General features: G+C 47.2%; 1 protein-coding gene across 1 annotated transcript in view; it reads left to right on the top strand.

The window, feature by feature from the left end:
- The first annotated feature begins 775 nt into the window (after positions 1-775).
- Positions 776-19137, top strand: part of RGS19 (regulator of G protein signaling 19) — an 84798-nt gene continuing 66436 nt past the window's right edge. The window contains exon 1 of the transcript XR_009763347.1: positions 776-945. The gene's annotated coding sequence lies outside the window, so the exon portion shown is untranslated. The remainder of the gene's footprint in view (positions 946-19137) is intronic.

The raw sequence follows: 19137 nt of genomic DNA, 5'->3' as shown, positions 1-19137 counted from the left end.
GCTGCTGGAAAAGGGCCGCCCGCTTCCGCGCGGAGATTCCAAACGGCCCTCTCGGCGGCAAAGGAAGGGCGCTTTGCACGTGCTCTGGGGCACTCTTGGCATCCCCCACGCCCATTCGTTTCAGAGGCGCTCTCTCCCCGCATCGAAAAGAGATCCTAGCCCGGATTAAACTCTGTCAGACCTTCAACAACAACAGTTCAAACCAAGGCGGTGGCAAAGCCTGCTATCGGGCGAGAGAGAGGCGCGCGAGGTAGGCGCGCGCGCAAAAATAAGCCAAGCCTGAACTTTCTCACATCTGGAGCGGGGGTGGGGTGTTTTTGCTGCTGTTTCTTCCCCCTAAAAAATAGGGAAAGGAAAAGAAAGGGAGGAAAGCAACAAGCAAGCAAATAAAAACGCTAGTTCCCCCCCTCGCCGCCCAATTTCTGCCGGTGGGAGATGCAATGCAGATGCGAGCAGAGCCGATTTTCTTTTTTGCAATCCCACTCTTCCCTGCCCTTCTCCTTACGCGGCTCTTTCGCATGTTGCAGCGTCTGCTTTGCATGCAGCCGGGAGGGGTGCATCTATGTGTGTGCATGTGGAGGGGGGGGCCGCAGTTTGCCCCCTCTGCTGCCCAGTCCTGGGAGGAAGAGCGAGCGAGCGAGGGGAGCTGGAAGGGGGTGGTTGGCTGGAGCTTGACGCGAGGAAGTGCACAACAGCAGTTGCTTTAGGAAGTCAATCGCTGGGGCCGGGGGACGCGTGCGCAGTGGAGACCCTGGCAGCCAGTATTTTTTTTTTAAAGCTTGCTTTCCAATTCTCTCTTCTTAACCCCCCTCCCCTTTCCTCAAAGGGTGTCGATCCTGGAGCTTTTTTTAAAAAAAAAGAGGGGAGGAAGAGAAGGGGGGGCAAGGAAGACACGGATGTACTCCAGCCAGTGGGGAGGCTGCCGGGGCCTCGGATGCACACAACGTGAGTGGCCCCCCTCTTTTTTTCTCTTTGCAACAAATACCTATATTGAGAGACAGAGAGGTCCGACTCTTCTTGCGGTGTGGGTGGGAAGCGGCCGCCCGGGGGGGGGAATGTTGAGGAGGGGGTGTTTCCTTGGAGGAGGGGAGCAGAGGGGCGAAATCGGAGCCAACCTTGCGACCCCCTCCCCTCTTCCTGGCGTTGCAAAGCGGGGCTCCGGCCCCCTGGAAGTGCCGTGCGAGGGGGGAGGCGAGCCAGCCCCTCTCTCGCCCTCCAGAGCCATGCATCAAGCGCGTGGCGGGGAGATCACCCTTGCGATGGGGTGGGAGATGCAGAAGTGACCGCTGGTGGGGGGGGGGAAGAGAAGCAGCCAGACAAGAAATGAGTCTTGCCCGGAGCTCCTGCAGATTGCTGTGGAGGGGGAAGGTGGCCGTGCCCCGCGTTGTCAACTGAGCCAGGAGCCCACCCCCACATTGCACTCCCCCCGCTTCCTTTTAATGAAAGCCATGTGCGGCGCTTTGCAACTGGTTTGAGAGAGAGAGAGAGGAGGAAGCCCTCTGCCTGCGTCTGCCTAAAGGGAAGGGGGAGGGACGAGGCGGCTGCTCCGGAATGGAGTTTGCATCGCATCGGCTTGCGCGGCAGTCGGCCAGCCGAGGTCAGGGGCTTTTGCTCGGCGGAGGGAAGCCCCGAGGACGGGGAGACCACCGCTGCCGCGCGCCCGCCCGCCTCCTGCTGACCCGGGGATTTGCCGGGCGTGCCGCGTGGCGAGCGATGCCTCGCAGCGCTTTGCACGAGGCAGTCGGGGCGAGAGAGGATCTCTCTGCCGGTTTAGAAAGCGGCGCTGTCGTGGCGTGCGTGGAAGGCTCCTCCGGGACGGCACAGCCTGCACCCTCCTCTTCGCTGGGCTGCAGCCTCTCCTTGCCTGCTAGCTGGCATCCTGCATGCATGCAGGAGTTTCTCCCCCCCCCGCCGCCGCACATGCACACGCTGCGCCGCTGCATCGTCCCTCCTCCCTTTTGCTGTAGAGGGGCTTTCCCCTTCCCGATTCTACGGCGAGGGTTTCCCCTTTCCAATCCTAGAGTGCAAATACGATCTCTCGCTCCTCTCTCTCTCCCCCCCCATCCGCTCAGCCCCACCCTGGAGAGCTGGCATCGGCTACGGGACCAAGGGAATCCCTGCTTTTGCACAATGAGAGCCAGCCGTGATCTCCTCTTTCCAAGGAAGAAAATATGGCAGGGGGATTCGGCTCCGGGGTTTCCCTTCTCCTCCGTCCCCCCCTCCCCAATGTTATTCTGGGGCTTCCTAGCAGGGAAGCACAGCTTGCCTAGGAAGAGCTGCTTTTTGCCTTGCCGTGCGTCCAACTGCATGGCCTCTGAAGTCGTCTTGCTCCTTCCCTGCATGCATAATTGCATGCAGAGAGACCCAGACTGAATCCGTGGCAGTGGCAGGAAAAGTGAACCTGGGTCTCGGCCTTGGAGAAGGACAGAGGTCTCATTCCACTACGCAGTGGTTCTTAACCTTTTCCACTGCCACCACCCCTTGGATTTCCAAAATATGCTCTTGCACCCCCTGAAAAAATATAGCTCATTTTTTATTTTATTTTAATGTGTGTTTTAGCCTAACTTGGCTAAGATAAATGACAGTTTCCCAAAATTGTTGGTTGGGCCTCGCACCCCTAGAAAAAGTGTCTTGCGCCCCTGGGGGTGCGTGCACCCCAGGTTAACCACTGCACTACAGGAACCTGCTTTCCATTTTTTATTTTTTAAAAGTCCCGTGGCAATAGCAGTGTTTTGACCATGCAAAATTTTTTGATCTTGTTACAATCTTGCCATGTAGGCCATTGCCTTGCCTGCATTACAGATTGGGGGGGGGAGTTTGAAACAAAATAATCTGTGCAAGGAAGTGCATGGCTAGGGAACATAGGGAGATGCCTTATACTGAGTTAGACCATTGGTCCATTTAGCTTGGTGCTGTCTGCACTGATTGGCAGCGGCTCTGGAAGGTTTCAGGCAGGAGCCTCTCCCAGCCCTGCCTGGAGGCCCCATTGGGGATTGACCCTGCGACCTTCTGCCTGCAAGGCAGATGCTCTGCCACTGAGCTGCAGAGCTTCCAGAGAATTTGAACAATGGATACCTTGGATCCAATACCAACCTATGGGCTTGCAGAATCCCACCTGACACAACACAGAGCCCTCCTGTAAAGAAAGGGCATCGCTCAGGTTTAGCCATATTTTGCACGCAGAAGGGCCCAGGTTCAATCGCCACATATATCTCCAGTTAAAAGGATCAGGTGATGGCAAACATCTTTTTATGCCCGTCAGAGAGGTCAGTACTTGACTAGTTGGACTTATGGTGGCTTCCTGTTTTCTTACCATATTTTTGTTGAACTCAACAGGGATGGATGAGTTCCTGTGGAAATGGGGACACATAGTGAGCTTTTCAACACATGTTCGCATTGGGACTTGTCTCATTTGACCCACTCTTAGGGAAATTTTAAATCCAGTCATTTCAACTCATGATTCGGATGAGAAACGTTCGGATTGCTAAATGATCACTACCCACTTTGTTTTGCTCAGCTATGATTTAAAAATGCAAAACAGCAACGTTGGAAAGAGGCAATAGTCAATTAAAAGATCATTTGTAAACCACAAATTAAAAAAATGACTCCCACGCACACTGTTGGAACCTGAGCTGTTAATAGCAAGCGCAAATGAAGAAGGCAGCTGTACAATTTACCACTTGTGGAGGGGTTGTGTTGTATCTGTCCCCTAGGAGAGAACCTGAGTGATAAACTCCAGTTGCCGTGCATGAGTGTTTGTGCGTGCCCAGCACCCAAATGCGGAAGGGTCCCCAGGGCGTAGCAGAGCCCTCAGCAAGTGTACCAGGCCTTTGAGAAACAGGAAGCCTGTGGGCATCCAGCCTACCCCCACATTGGTTGCCACAGGCCTTCACTAACCAGAATTTTTGGGACATCAGTAGTCCAAGACATCTGGAGAGCACTGAGTTGGCAAAAGCTTCTCCGAAACATAACAACATAACACATCATAAGAATAGCCGGATCAGGCCAATGGTGCCTCTAGTCCAGCATCCTGTTCTCACAAGTGGCCGGTCAGATACTCCCAATGGGAAACCCATAAGTAGGACCTGAGTGCAAAGACCACTGTCCCCTCCTGCAGATTCCAGCAACTGATATTCAAAAGCCTACTGCCTCCAACTATAGAAGCAGAGCATAGCCATTGTGGCTAGTAGCCGCTGATAGCCTTTTCCTCCTGGAATTTGTCTAATCCTCTTTTAAGATCCATCCAAGTTGGTGGGCACAAATTCTGTAATTTAATTGGGCACTGTGTGAAGAAGTCCTTTCTTTAGTTTGTCCTGAACATTGGACATCATAGGGACATTGGAGGACACTTTATGCTGACACACAGCTGAGCTGGCCCAATTAGCTCAATATTGTCTGCACTGACTGGCAGTGCCTCTCCAAGGTTTCAGGCAGGAATCTTTTCCCAGCCCTACCTTGAGATGCCGAGGGTTGAACCTGCGACCTATAGCACACCATACTTTTCAAGCACATTTCCCCACTCCCAGAGGATCCTGGGAACTGTAGTTTGCTCAGGGTGCTGGAACTGGTAACTGTGAGGGGCGAACTACAGTTCTCAGGATTCTTGGGTGGAGAACATGCTTTGAATGTGCTTTAAAGGTATGAGGTGTGTGCAGCCATGATGCCTGTAGGGGCCATTGCTCAGTGGTACAGCCTCTACATGCAAAAGGGTCCCAGATTCAATCTCTGACATCTCCGGATAGGGCCAGGAAAAGATTCCTGCCTGAAACCTTGGAGAGCCACTGCCCACCCATGTTGACAGTACTGAGCAAGATGGACCAAATGGGCTGACTTGGTATCAGACAGCTTATTGTGAAAACACACTTGAGTGGTGATGCCAGGGACAGTTCTCTTTTGCCGGTGAGGATTCCTCCACACGTTGGTGCTACAGCTGCAACCAGAAGCGTTGCGCCCATTGGGCGGTATTCAACTAACACATCCAGTCCATACAAGGATTTGTTGTTGTTATGTGCCTTCAAGTCAGTTACGACTTATGGCGACCCTATGAATCAGCGACCTCCAAGAGCATCTGTTGTGAACCACCCTGTTCAGATCTTGTAAGTTCAGGTCTGTGGCTTCCTTTATGGAATCAGTCCATCTCTTGTTTGGCCTTCCTCTTTTTCTACTCCCTTCTGTTTTTCCCAGCATTATCGTCTTTTCTAGTGAATCCTGTTCTCATGATGTGTCCAAAGTATGATAACCTCAGTTTCATCATTTTAGCTTCTAGTGACAGTTGTGGTTTAATTTGTTCTAACACCCAATTATTTGTCTTTTTCGCGGTCCATGGTATGTGCAAAGCTCTCCTCCAACACCACATTTCAAATGAAATACAAGGATTACCACTAGCGCAATGGTACTTCTACCCCTCTCCTCGCATGCCGCACACCCTCCCCAAATCTGCTCCACAGGGTTGGGGGAACCCCTGGAACAGATTTATAAATAGATAAAAATAAAACTGGCAAAGTTGAGCTTACAGGGCAAGGCTAAGTATAGACAGTGACTCCGGGGGGGGGGGGAGTCCTGTTGCACTAGCAGTAATCCATGTGCCGACAGCACCATGACTTAGCACTATGCTGGATACAACCCATTGTATTTAAAGAAGTGCCATCCTCTGTTCTTAACTTTGCTCTATGAGCTTGGCTTTGCCATTGTTATTTATTGATATCTTTCAAACCCTGCCTTGCTATGACAAGCGACTTTCGGTGTGTCTCTCTCCCACACACAGACACATAAAAGCAATACAACAAAGTGCAATAAAACAGCATTGTAAATTCAGGAAGTAAATAAGCAGATATGCTGGATGGAGGGGAAGTGGCTCTAACAACCTCTTTAAAAGCGCCAAAGAGGGGGCCAGGCAATCCTCCTTTGGGAAGCTGTTCCATCAACAGTAGATGACAGGCATATACATCAGGAAGTTAAGCCCTGCTTTAGCGAGGCCATCTGCATTTTCTTTTTCTCTCTTTATTTTCTGTAGCATGCTCAGTCCTCATTGGACATTTTTTTAGAGGGTTTCCCCTTTTTAAAAAAGATTTTTTTCTGCTTCTGCAAAGCTGGGGGGGGGATCCCTAAACATGCTAATACTTCCCTCCTGTGTCTCTGTGGCCCCACTTTGATGACTGTCCTGATGCCACTTGCCAGCTGAGCTTGCTGTTTATTTATTTATTTTATTTATTTCATTAAACTTACAGACCTCCCCATAGCCAAAGCTCTCTGGGCGGTTCACAAGAACAAGAAAACATCAAAAATACAATAAACATGTAACAATATAAAACACATTAAAAATTTAAAATGTTAAAAAGATTAAAACAATGTCAGCGCATACTAAACATATTAAAATGCCTGGGCAAAGAGGAAAGTTTTAACCTGGCACCGAAAAGATAGTAACATTGGCGCCAGGCGTATCTCCTCTGGGAGGTCGTTCCACAGTTCGGGGGCCACCACAGAAAAAGCCCTTTTCCACATTGCCACCCTCCGAGCTTCCCTATACGTAGGAACTCGGAGGAGGTCTTTGATGATGAGCGTAGTGTACGGGCAGGTTCATATCGGGGAAGGCGTTCCAACAGGTATTGTGGTCCTGTGCCGTGTAGGGCTTTGTAGGTTAAAACCAGCACTTTGAACCGGGCCCGTTAGAAGGAGAGTCATATATCACCATTGGTGTGCAATGGAATTGGTATTCCATTCAGTTGCATGTACTTAGGCTTGGTTTCTGTAGGGGTCCAGAGTTCAGGGTTGTGTCAAAAGCATCACAGAAAGTGTCTCCTGAGGAAGGGTTCAGAACATAAGAAGAGCCGTGCTAGATCAAGCCAGTGGCCCATCTAGTCCAGCATCCTGTTCTCACAGTGGCCAGCCAGATTTCCATGGGAAGCCTGCAAGCAGGACCTGAGTGCAAGAACACTCTCCCTGCTTGTCATTCCCAGCAACTGGTATTCAAAGGCATACTTCCTCCGACTGGGGAGGCAGTGCAGTGCATAACCATCATGGCAAGTAGCCACTGATAGTCTTTTTCTCCAAGTATTTGCTAATCCTCTTTTAAAGCCATCCAAGTTGGTGCCCATCACTGCCTCCTCTCGGAGCAAGTTCCATAGTTTGGCAATGCATTGTGCAAAGAAGTACTTTCTTTTGTCTGTGCTAAACCTTGCAGCAATTCAGCTTCATCGGATGCCCACGAGTTCCAATGTTATGAGAGGGAGAAAAACATCTCACTATCTGCTTTCTCTGTGCCATGCATAATTTTATACACTTCTATCATGTTGCCTCTGGCTCGCCTTTTCTCTAGACTAAAAAGCCCCAAATGCCACGACGTTTTGTCATAGGGGAGTGGCTCTATCCCCTTGATCACTTTGGTCGCCCTTTTCTGGAGGTTGGAAGGGAGATGAAAAGGTTAGGATCAGGGCTGGTGCCAGGCATGACTGCAGCCTTGGGCACCAGCCTGCCCCGGGCTCGCAGCAGCATCAACCCCTTGGGGACGCCCCTGCCACCATCTTGGGTGATGACAGGCCTGTGAGCACAGTGCGGAGGGAGTACATGCTGATGCAGCAGGTAGGTGGAGCAGGTGGCCTTATTTAAGGCCCCCGTCTTCTGTATTGCGGGGAGATGTGCCATCTGCGGCAACATCGGGTCGCTGAGTCCTACAATCTGACGCTGTCATGGATTGGCGAACTGGAGCTTCACCCTCCCACCCTTAAGAAGGGGCCCCTCAGGGGGCCTTGGCCAGAGCCCAACCTGGCCCACTGTGCCTGCCGACTATACATAGGTGGCAATTTCAGGCATCGGGACAGCGTGGGAGAAAGGTTGAATTAAGGGACCAGGACAGCTGCGGGGTGGAGGAGCTTCGGAAGCAAAAGTCACAGAGAAGGATTTATTGGAGATATAAGGGTGGCAAGATAAAAGAAGGGCAGGGACGTGGAAGGCTTTGAAAGGAAGGATGAGGAGCTAGGGCTGCGTCCAGGTGCGGAGCACAAGCCAGTACAGGGATGATTTAATGAGATGTAGCTGTTCTACCACTGAGCTACAGGAAGGGCTGTATCTCAGTGGCAGAGTGCCTGATTTGCATGCAGAATGCCCCGGGTTCAATCCCTGGCATTTTCAGGTAGGGCGAACCCCTGGAGGGCATCTGCCAGTCGTTACTGGCGATACCTAGGTGGACCAGCGAGCGGTCTGTCTCAGTATAAGACAGTGTCTTATGTTGTTCTTATGGCCCCAAGTTGGGGAGGGTTGAACAGTCATCCAGTGTTAATTAAAAATGCACCTCTTTGCTTGGGCATTTCCAGACTACTACCATAGAAATACAGGAAGCTGCTGTATACTGAGTCAGACCGTTTGGCTGTCTTGCTCAGTATTGTTCACACTGACTGCCAGTGGCTCTCCAGGGTTTCAGAAAGGGGACATTTCTGCTTGCAGAACAGACGCTCTACCACTGAGCTGCATCCCTTTCCCCATACTGCTGGATCCTACAGCCCCTGAATTTGTTGTTACTTATTTTTATTTGTGAGTTAATAGAAAATGTTTTAACTGTATGTTTTACTGCTATAAACCACTTCAGCGCTTTAAAATAACAGGAAGAGGTATGGAATACTTATAAATAAATAAGCGTTTTATTTTGCCACATAAAATGCATCATAAATGATGCATGTAAAACTGTACCGTTTGGCATATTTCTGACATTTACAGAGCAATCCTGTGCATGTTAAGATCCGCTCTGTTTAGTGGATCTTAAGCTCAGCTAGGCATTTGTAGAATTACAGTATAAATGTCTTGTGAATGTATACTCAGTGCTGAGAGAGAGCTGCAAAGTGTTGCAGCGTATGCTACCACAGCATATGTATCTTAGTCTTCTCCATCTGAGGAGCAGGTAAAAAAAAAGGCTGAAAAATAGAAACTGCATTTTGTAGTAAACAAAATAAAGTATTATTTGGGCAGAAATGGTCTTATACAGTCACAATATTAAGGACTAACAGCATATTTGAATGTTGAATTAAAATTCATAACAAAATTGAAAACATTTTGAATCTTATATACAGAATACAGGAACGATTGTTCTCTAATGCTGAGGTTTGTCTCACTTAAAATCATCGTATCATACATCTTGAGTAAATAAAACCTTGCCTTAAAAAGCATTTCACTCATTTAAAAAAACACAGTTCATAGCAGCTTTTTTTCTCCCTATGCCCTCCCCCCATTTTTTTATGGAAAAATTGAATGAAAGTCCTTGAGGGTGGGTGGGATTGCTTTCCCCCCTCCAATTTTTCCGTTTTGTTTACTGAGATTTCACTTCTCTAGGTTTGATGAGCTGGCTTGTACTAGATGTGATGACAAGCGTTTTTAGAGAATTAATCTGATTCAGTGTCGGTCATTTGTTCAGTATGTCACGATCTTATAATTTTAACAACGCTTTAATACTTTTTTTGTACACCAGTGAGTTGGCAGTTTCTAAATACTCTTACAAATAAAAATAAATAGTGTTTGCAAAGACATGAGAAACAAAAGATGTTGTGGTTTGTTTTCTCCACCTGTGAAATAGATGCTCCCCCCTTTTTTTTTGGTAGGAGAGAGCATCCTCTGTCTGGTCATCTTTTTGGATCTGGCCTCCAGGCTACCTCCAAAAAAAAAAGTTGTAACAAGCGACTGAAAGGGATTTCCCCTACACTATCTACTTTCACTTATTTCTGCTGCTTTTCCTTACTTGTGTTCTGAAGACATTTTCAGACAAATAACCAGAAGATGGCCAAAGGTGCATCTTTGCAACATGGGAGTAGTCGACTTCAGGAGCTTTGTCCCTCCTGTGCATGATTAGACATGATAGCCAAAATGGAACTTCCATGTACAATGGCAGTATGCCTCTGAATGGCAGAAAAGCTGCGGACCAACTGGGTTGTGTGGTTTGTCATTTTCTTTTTCTCTGAGATGTTCCACTGGCTGCTTCTGGAAGCAGGGCCCTGGATGAAAAATGGTCAGTAAGGCAGTTTTTATGATGATATGTCTGGAGAACAGTGGAAATTGAAGTATGGCACCGTGCATGCCAAACATTAAATGTTAGTGTTCAAAGCCCAAAACGACTTAGGTCCGAAATATCTGAAAGGACACCAAGATCCTATCAAGATAACAGAAGGGGGGGGGAGTCCACTTAGTAGCTCCACTGCCCTCAGATGTTCAGGATGGGGTTTAGCGGCCCATAAGAGGGCTCTCTCAGTGGCAGCCTCCAAATAGTGTAGTTGTTTCCCCGCAGAGGAATATCACTATATCGTTTTTGTCAGTATGAAGATGCATCTCCTAACCCTAGCCCTTTGAGAGATGTATGTATTTGAGAGCCAGTGTGATGTAGTAGCTAGAGCGTTCGGCTTGGACCTGGGAGATCAGGCTTCGAATCCCCAAGGGTGACCTTGGGCCAGTCACTGCCTCTCGGCCTAACTTACCTCACAGGGTTGTTGTAGGGATTAAGTGAGGAAGGGTGGAACCCTGTACGCCACCTTGAGCTACTTGGGGGAAAGATGGACTGTAAATGAAATGAAACAAATGATTTTGATTGTAAATTGTTTTAACTGATTTTAATACTGTATTTGGTTTTTTTTAATCGCACCTTGGGACCATATGGGAAAGGACGGATAAGAAATCTAACAAATAATAATATGAGGTATTTCCACGAAACATGGGACTATCCCCTGCCACATATGTATGTCTATTTCTAACTTCAGAAAATACAAAAGCAACTCAAGAAACGCGCACCTAGATTTACTAGAGCTACTTTTGTACAGCATTGTCATTCATTAAGCCCCAACATGGAAATTGGTTGAAAATGCAGATTGTGATGGTTATTGTTACTTAACTCTTGTAAATTGTGTGTTGTAAATTGTATTGCTTTATTGTTTTATTGATGTATTCTTATATTGTATTTTGATATTTGTGCCTTCCGTAAGCCACCTTGAGGGCCTTGGGCCAAAACAACAACAACATTTTCAGAGTGTAGTATGCACTATGTTCACAGTGGTGAGGTCCAAGGAAATGGGCAGTGCACTGTTGGGTTAGCGCGTTTGGAAGGTGTGGAGCGATGTAGAAGGCTGTGGGAGCCTGGCAAGATTCATTTCTTGAAACCAGAGTCTCCATACCGGACTGTTTCCACGTTATGTAGATCCGTCTGCCTGCATCCACTTTATGGCTGATTCACGACAGGCATTTTCAGAACTAGTATGTTGGGAAAAGTAAGGTCAGAGGTTTCCTCGAGGGAAATTTCAAAGTTCTTCCTGGATTTAGGTGCTCTTGTGCCCCCATGTCCCACCCTCAGAATAGGAGGAAGAGGCTGAACCAGCCAGTTCAGAAGGTACAGGATCCCCAGCTGACGAGGTAGTTCAGATTCCCAGCTCTGAGCCCAACAGTGGTGATCAAGGGACCGCTCAACACTAGGCTGGCAGGCAGGAACCCACTGAACTGGATCCCTGAGCACCAGGGCCCATAAAATCAAAGCCTGGACCCTCATGGACACCTTCCCCTGGACCTAAGGAATTAGGAGTGCCTCCCGCAGGACCTTTCCAGTCCAATGGTGGGAAGCCACAGAACGAAAGTGAAGCACCCATCTTCCAGCTAGAGCATTGGCCTTTTAAGGGTCTAGGTCCCCAGGAAAGGCTGGGAGAAGCAAAGGGGCTCAGTTCACCTCCAGACTTTGTTTGGAGAAAGTTGCTCATTTGGAGCTATCCATGATGGTGTAACCATTTGTCTTGTTAAGACCAGGATAGGAGAGTTGCAATGTATACAGCAAAGGGACAGTTGTGGACAGTGGGAGTCCGATGTCTTCCTGTGAGATGACTCCTTTGTTGCAAGATATTCTCCCTCCACCAAAACCACAGTGCCTGTTGCTGGGGGTATGCAAGTGCCCTCATTACACTTTCAGTTGATTTGTGGCATTACACAGTTTCAGTAAGCAGCTATTGGCTGTTATCCATGATGTCATTTGTTGTATTGTAAATCACTTCTAGTTGCCTCATAGGAAGTGGTTCATAAAAGAAATAAGTAGTTAGATACTGAAATTGGGTAGATACTCCTCCCAGGAGCCCAGGGCAGCAAACAAAAACACTAAAAGCACTCTAAAACATTTTAAAAACAAAAGATGCAGACTGGGATAAGGTCTCTACTTAAAAGACTTGTTGAAAGTGGAAGGTCTTCAGTAGGCGCTGAAAAGCTAACAGAGATGGCGCCTGTCTAATATTTAAAGGGAGGGAATTCCGAAGGGTCGGTGCCACAACACGAAAGGTCCGTTTCCTATGTTGTGCAGAATGGACCTCCTGATAAGATGGTATCTGCAGGAGGCCCTCACCTGCAGAGCGTAGTGATCAACTGTGTATATAAGGGGCAAGACAATCTATCAGATATCCTGGTCCCAAGCTGCAATAGGGATTTCTACACCACTTGGCCTGGTAGCTGAAGGTCATAATAACTGGTCAACTGACGTCATTTGGCCACTTAATTGAGTGGCTGCAGCCGCGAGGTGAACAAAGAAAGGAGGTGAAGGGAAGGTGAAGCCTGAAGCTTCAACCCCTCCCTCCTGGCTGCAAGTCTCTAGGGCCCTCCCCCAAGTCCCATTCCGTCTCCTCCCTTCTTCATCAACACTCCAAGGACATTCCAAGGGACTCATGACAGATGTCCTGTGTGGGGCAGATAACGGCGGAGCTTCAAAGGAACAGTTGGGAGCTTAAAGCGGGCTCCGGATTGCTCCTTTGGTGGAGGTAGGAGCAAGGAATGCCTTCCTCAAGGACTGAGAAGCGTCTTTGTTCAATGGAAACCGCTTCTCCCACCTGGTGCTGCCCTTTGCAATCCTCCTTGCGCCTCCAACTTTGGGGGTGCAGTGGAGATGCGCAGGAAGGATCGCAAAGCCCTTTCCCATGCTCAGCCTCTGACGTTGCAGGTTGAAAGGATCACTGCAGGGTGGGCTTTGCAGGCCTTCCTGTGCTCACACTTTCAACTTCCGATGTTAGGATTTTGACAAGTGGGGTGGGTCATCCCACCTGGCAATCATGTGATGTCATAATGATGTCACGTGGTTCACAGTTGGGTTGTCCTGCCAAAAAAGTCCTCCACCCCAGTCTATGTTGACTGGCAGCACCTCTTCAGATTCTTGGGCTGAGGCCGTTCCCATCACCTGTTACTGAGATCCTTTTAACCAGAGATGCTAGAGATTGAACTGTGGGCTTTCTGCATGCAAAGCACGTGTCCTTCACTGGGCGGTAGGTAACCCATCCCCCATAGATCCCAGTTGTCTGAATCTAACCAGAGTTGAGATGCTGGAATAATATTGTGTCAGCCACATCTCCCCTCCTCACCTTCCTTGCCACAGACACTGCTCTTGCATTTTTGCCGTTCATTGAATATGTTAAAATTCTTACGTGCCAAGTGTTCAAGTTTTGGGGAGGCAGCATAAAATCTCCTAGCCTCCAGTCCATCTTGGGTGCCATCATCCCAGTGTTAGGTGCCCAGGATTTTTGGCAACCATCCTAAAGCATGTCCATTGAGCTTTATTTTTAGTGCCTTGCCTAATTTATATTGCATGCTGAACTTAGATTTCTTTTTGGCATACAAACCTACGAACAACCTTTCTTTGCAATAGATATGCCATTTGGCTTTCTCTCCTGTCTCTCTGCAAGCTTCTGCACTATGCTGCTGAGGAATGCTTTTCAAAAGGGAGTTAGGAAATACATTCCATTTTGTCTAAGGGAAATGCTGATTAAATAGCTATTGACTCTTTTTAAGCTGTCCTTTATAGAGCTTTAACTAGTGATTAATAGGTGCTTATCTTCCTCAATGTTGCCAGTCCTCTATAAATATGCTATTTGGGCATCAGTACTTGCCTGGTTTAAATCTAAAGGCTAGGAAGGATTATGGAGGTAGAACAATTGAGGGGTATATAAGTCGAGACCCGTGAGACTGCAACTTGTATTCTGTTGAGAAAAAGGAGCTCTTTGGCACTGTGGGGAGGGTACATATTTAGGTATACATGCTGGCTATATTTATATGCCAACCACGCAGCATTGCTGTCTGGGGAGTTCAAAAACCCATTAAAAGTACAACAAACTGAGGTTCAAAAAATAGAACAGGTAAAACCAATTATACATAATACAAACTGCTCACTCCCCCCCCCAAAAAATACCTCCCAAGCATAGGCATAGTGGCTAAAATAATTTAAAACCAGCAGGGGAATAAGAATTTTTTCCAACTGTCTCACACCTTCATTCTATAGTTCCTGACATGCTAAAGATTTATTTTTAAATATTGCCGTCCTAGGATCCTGCTGGGAGGAAGGGAGGGATATAAATCAAATAATAAATAATAAATTTACCTCTTTACCCTGGCTTTGGATGCCAGAGATGGGTATTTTCAGGGCCCACCCTGTTCCGGTATTTTGTTTTAACTGTTTTTAGGGTTGAAATTGTAACCCGCCCTGGGAACCTGCTGGTGATAGGCGGGTAATTAATATTAATAATAAAATACAGCGTAATGTAATGCTGGAACCCAGGGTCATCTAATGAAGCCAAATGTTGGAAGATTCAGGACAGACAAGAAGGAGCAGTTCTTCGCATGGCACATTATTAAACTGTGGGATTCAAGAAGCGATGATGGCTCCCAAGTTGGATGGCTTTAAAAATGGATTAGACAAATTAATGGAGGATAAGGCCATCTGTGAGAACCAGTGTGGTGTAGTGGTTAGAGTATTGGACTACGACCTGGGAGACCAAGGTTCACATCCCCACACAGCCATGAAGCTCACTGGGTGACCTTGGGCCAGTCACTGCCTCTCAGCCTCAGAGGAAGGCAATGGTAAACCACCTCTGAATACTGCTTACCATGAAAACCCTATTCATAGGGTTGCCATAAGTCGGGATCGACTTGAAGGCAGTCCTTTTTTCCCCCCAAGGCCATCAGTGGCTCCTTGCCACAATAGCTATGTTCTGTCTGAGCTACTGGAGGCAGTGTGCCCTGAATACAGGCAGAGGCTGAGTGCAACAGCAATCTCTATCCATTTGCGATCCCCAAGCATCTGCAATTCACTGCCTCAGACAGTGGAGGCAGAACATAGCCATTGTGGCTAGGAGCCATTGGTAGCCTTATTCTCTATAAATGCCAAGTGCCATAAATTAAAAAAAACAGCCCTGCCTAAGGGCGCGTGGAGACTCCATCAGAAATGGTGTGACATTTTCTGATTCCGAAGAGAATTCAGCTGTATTTGCAGGGCACATATTAGGATGCAAAACAAGATTTGGCTGAGATGCGTGAACTTTCATTTCAGGGTTCCTGAACAGCTGAGGTGGGAGGGAGAGGGACACGGATTCAGTCCTAAGGCTAAACCTTCACTCTCCAGCAGTTTAGAAGCCTCCTACTGTGATTTGGTGGGCAGGAACAGCAGCCCGACTCACCGTTTATTTTGTCATTATGTTTCCATCCCACCTTCCCTCCGAGACGATGTATGTGGTTCTCCCCCCTTCCCATTTTATTCTCACAAGAACCCTGAAAGGTAGGCTAGATTGAGAGTTGAAGACTGTCCCAAGGTCACCCTGTGAGCTTCATGGCCAACTGGGGATTTGGCCTCTGATTTCCTAGGTCCAATTCCAGCACTCTGGCAGAGTGGCTTCTCCTCTCTCTCTCTCTCTCTCTCTCTCTCTCTCTCTCCCTCCCTCTCCCCCCCCCCGCTAGATGCGACATTAGGGTTTGGAAGCAGGGACGGTCCAAAAAAAAAAGAAAAAGTACTTCTGCTTCAACGCAGTGCAGAAGATGCATGAATTTCCTTCATAAACTGTGTACAGCCCAGCTGGCCTATCAGCCACAGGTTTGCTCAGGCTTGTAAATAGCTACTCACCAAGTGAGAACCACCTCTAGGCATTCATTCATAAAAGCCTTACAAAACATGTCATCCTGTTCCCTGCTCTCTCTCCCCCCTTCCCCAAACCGCTTTTATGCCACAAATGACTGGTTGGGGTCAGCCAGCCAGTAACACATTTTTGTGGGCTAGTCCACAATTTGTGGACTTATTTGTAAAGCTGAGTTTGCTAACGGGAAGAATTGCCACTAACAGGAAAACACACAGGTAGCCTCTTGGTGAATGCAAATGAGTCACACTGCTAAAAAAAAGGGGGGGGGGAAGAACGAAGCATGTATATTGCAAGAAGTCCTATCAGATGCATGGCATATTTGAGAGATCTGTTATGTGCACACACATGGTGGGATCCCTACCATTGGAGGCTGAACAGGCCCCCTAATCATAGAATCATAGATTTGGAAGGGGCCTATTAGGCCATCCAGTCCAACCCCCTGCTCAATGCAGGAATCCAAATTAAAGCAGACGCAACAGGTGGCTGTCCTGCTGCCCCTTGAACGTCTCCAGTGTTGGAGAGCCCAGCACCTCCCTAGGTAATTGTAATAATACATTGTTGTACCACTTTAACAGGAAGTTTTTCCTGATGTTCAGCTGAAATCTGGCTTCCTGCAACTTGAGCCCATTATTCCGTGTCCTGCACTCTGGGACGACCGAGAAGGAATTCTGGCCCTCCTCTGTGTGGCAACCTTTCAAGTACTTGAACAGTGCTATCATATCTCCCCTCAGTCTTCTCTTCTCAAGGTTAAACATGCCCAGTCTCTCCTCACAGGGCTTTGTTTCCAGACCCCTGATCATCCTTGTTGCCCTCCTCTGAACCTTTTCCAGTTTGTCTGAATCCTTCTTAAAGTGCGGTGTTCAGAACTGGACACAGTACTCAAGATGAGGCCTAACTATTGCCAAATAGAGGGGAAATAATACTCTACACAATTTGGAAACTACACTTCTGTTAATGCAGCCTAGAATAGCATTTGCCTTTTTTGCAGCCACATTGCACTGTTGGCTCATATTCCGCTAGTGATCAACAACAATCCCAAGATCCTTCTCGCATGTAGTATTGCTCAGCCAAGTATCCCCCATCCTATAACTGTGCATTTGGTTTCCTTTTCCTAGGTGTAAAATTTTGCACTTATCCCTGTTAAATTTCATTCTGTTGTTTTCAGCCCAGTGCTCCATCCTATCAAGATCCCTTTGCATTTTGTTTCTGTCCTCCCGGGTATTAGCTATCCCTCCCAATTTTGTATCATCTGCTTCAGCACCTTGGACAGTTCCTTCAGAGTTTGAGCTAAAACCTGGAGTGGATTCCACTGCCCCACTAACATGGAGCCACCAGTCGCCACTGGTTAAATCCCCCTACCCGTGTTAGGGTATATATCAGTGCCCTGCACCTGCAGTTTACTGCGTTCTGTGCTGGTTGGGGAGGATGAGAAGTCCACTTGCTTCTCAACCAGCTGCGGAGGAGAGGCCCTTCAGGCTTGATGGGAACCCTCCAAGGGCTGATTTCGACCCATGTGGCACAAGTCTCCCATCTCCGAAATGGAGCTAGATGGATCAGTGATGTGTCTCAGTAGAAGGCACTTTCCTATGTTCCTATCTTTGTAACCTGCATCAGGTAACCTGCATTCTGCACCAGCTGCTCTCTCTTCAAAGGCAGCTGCTTAGAGCTGGATGTATTGCAATGAGCTGTGAAGGGGATGGGGAGAGAGCCAAAGATCCCTGTGTACAGAAGCAGGCACCTCTCCCTCCTACCAACCCTGTCAGTTGGGGGTCTGGCCACCTAGCATTAGTATGATGGGCAGGTTTTGCCCCCAAGCAGGGTGCTTTATTTTTCTTTGTAGGAATGAATGGCGGGCAGTCACCTTTAAAAGAGAAAATAAGGGTTTGCTTGAGGGTACTTTGACTGAAATAATTCCTGTCCCTGATGACACCTGCCTGAGTTGAGACTCAAATCTGGTTCCTATCTGTTTAGCCGCATCTTGCCTTTTGTTTCTTGGTCACACAGGAGTGTGACTGGAACAGGAGAAAGGGATGTTGGGGAACTGGCTTTACTTTACAGAGAGTCAGGCAGAAATGGAGAGAGGAAGGATTTATTGCAACAGTAGGCTCTGTTCCTTTATCCTTTTCGTCTGTGTGAATAAAGGGTGACCGGTGAGATCTGAAGTTCCTCAATCGTTTGGGCTACAGTGATTGGCTTGTCTAATCTCCAGTAGCAGTCTCATGCAAACTGGCAACAAGTCCCTGATACTTTATTTTTAGTTTTTATTTACTTGCAAAATGTTAACATTAAGGAAAAAATGTCATGGTGGCAAACATAAAATCAACAATAACATTTGCATTCATAAAAACAAGTGTGAAATAAATCACAAATTAGTAGATCAGCTTAATACAACAACATAGCTAGATCACCCCTCAGTAAAAACCTGGGTGAACATATTTGTTTTAAGCAGGGGCCTAAATGCCTATAACTGTAGGTTCATGCCTAATGTTTATTGGAATCATATTCCAAAGGGCAGGTGCCATCACACTACAGGCCCTGGTTTAATTGGACATAAAATAAATCTGGGGGGCATAGGGGACTACTACAAGTGTTGGTCCCAAGGGTTCCAAATGTTCCAAATCTTTATTAATACGGTCAAAGACCAGCAGTAAAACAATATCCAATAATACATACATTTAACTAAAATGAACAAAATTTTGTTCGATTTAAGATATTTTAAAACTATCAAATTATAAAACACCATGTGCGTTGCTTTATTACTGCAGCACAATATTTTGCAACTGGGAATGTAACAGAAGGGTCCACATCTGCTAAAAGGTATTTTGTATATAATGCAGAGTCTCGGCCTGGGATTCGTTGGAGAAGAGGAGTAATAAATCGCTGTCTTAACTCATTGTAAAACTCACAATTTAACAGGACATGGTCGATGTTTTCTAAAGAGCCACTGCCACATGGGCAGACACGCTCTAGGAGTGGTATTTTTTGATATCTACCATTTAATAAGGTAGAGGGTAGAACATTGTATTTGGCCTTCGTGAATGCTTTTCTTATTCTATAGTCCACTAAGATCCTCAAGTGATTCGCAGGTATATAGGGCGAGCTACTTGGTTCCCCATTTATATTGATGTATCTAAAAGAGCGTTGATTTTGTATTTCCGTATCCAAAATTCTTTTGGTAATTAATAAATTAGCTTGTTGGAATCCCATAGAAAGGAGAAAGGGCGGGTTGAAGTGACCAGGCAGGAGTATA

The sequence above is a fragment of the Rhineura floridana genome, chromosome 6 (genome assembly GCF_030035675.1).
Source record: "Rhineura floridana isolate rRhiFlo1 chromosome 6, rRhiFlo1.hap2, whole genome shotgun sequence".
In the NCBI taxonomy this organism is placed as follows: domain Eukaryota; kingdom Metazoa; phylum Chordata; class Lepidosauria; order Squamata; family Rhineuridae; genus Rhineura; species Rhineura floridana.
The sequence above is the reverse complement of the archived record's forward strand: the minus strand, read 5'-3'. Positions and strand labels throughout refer to the sequence as shown.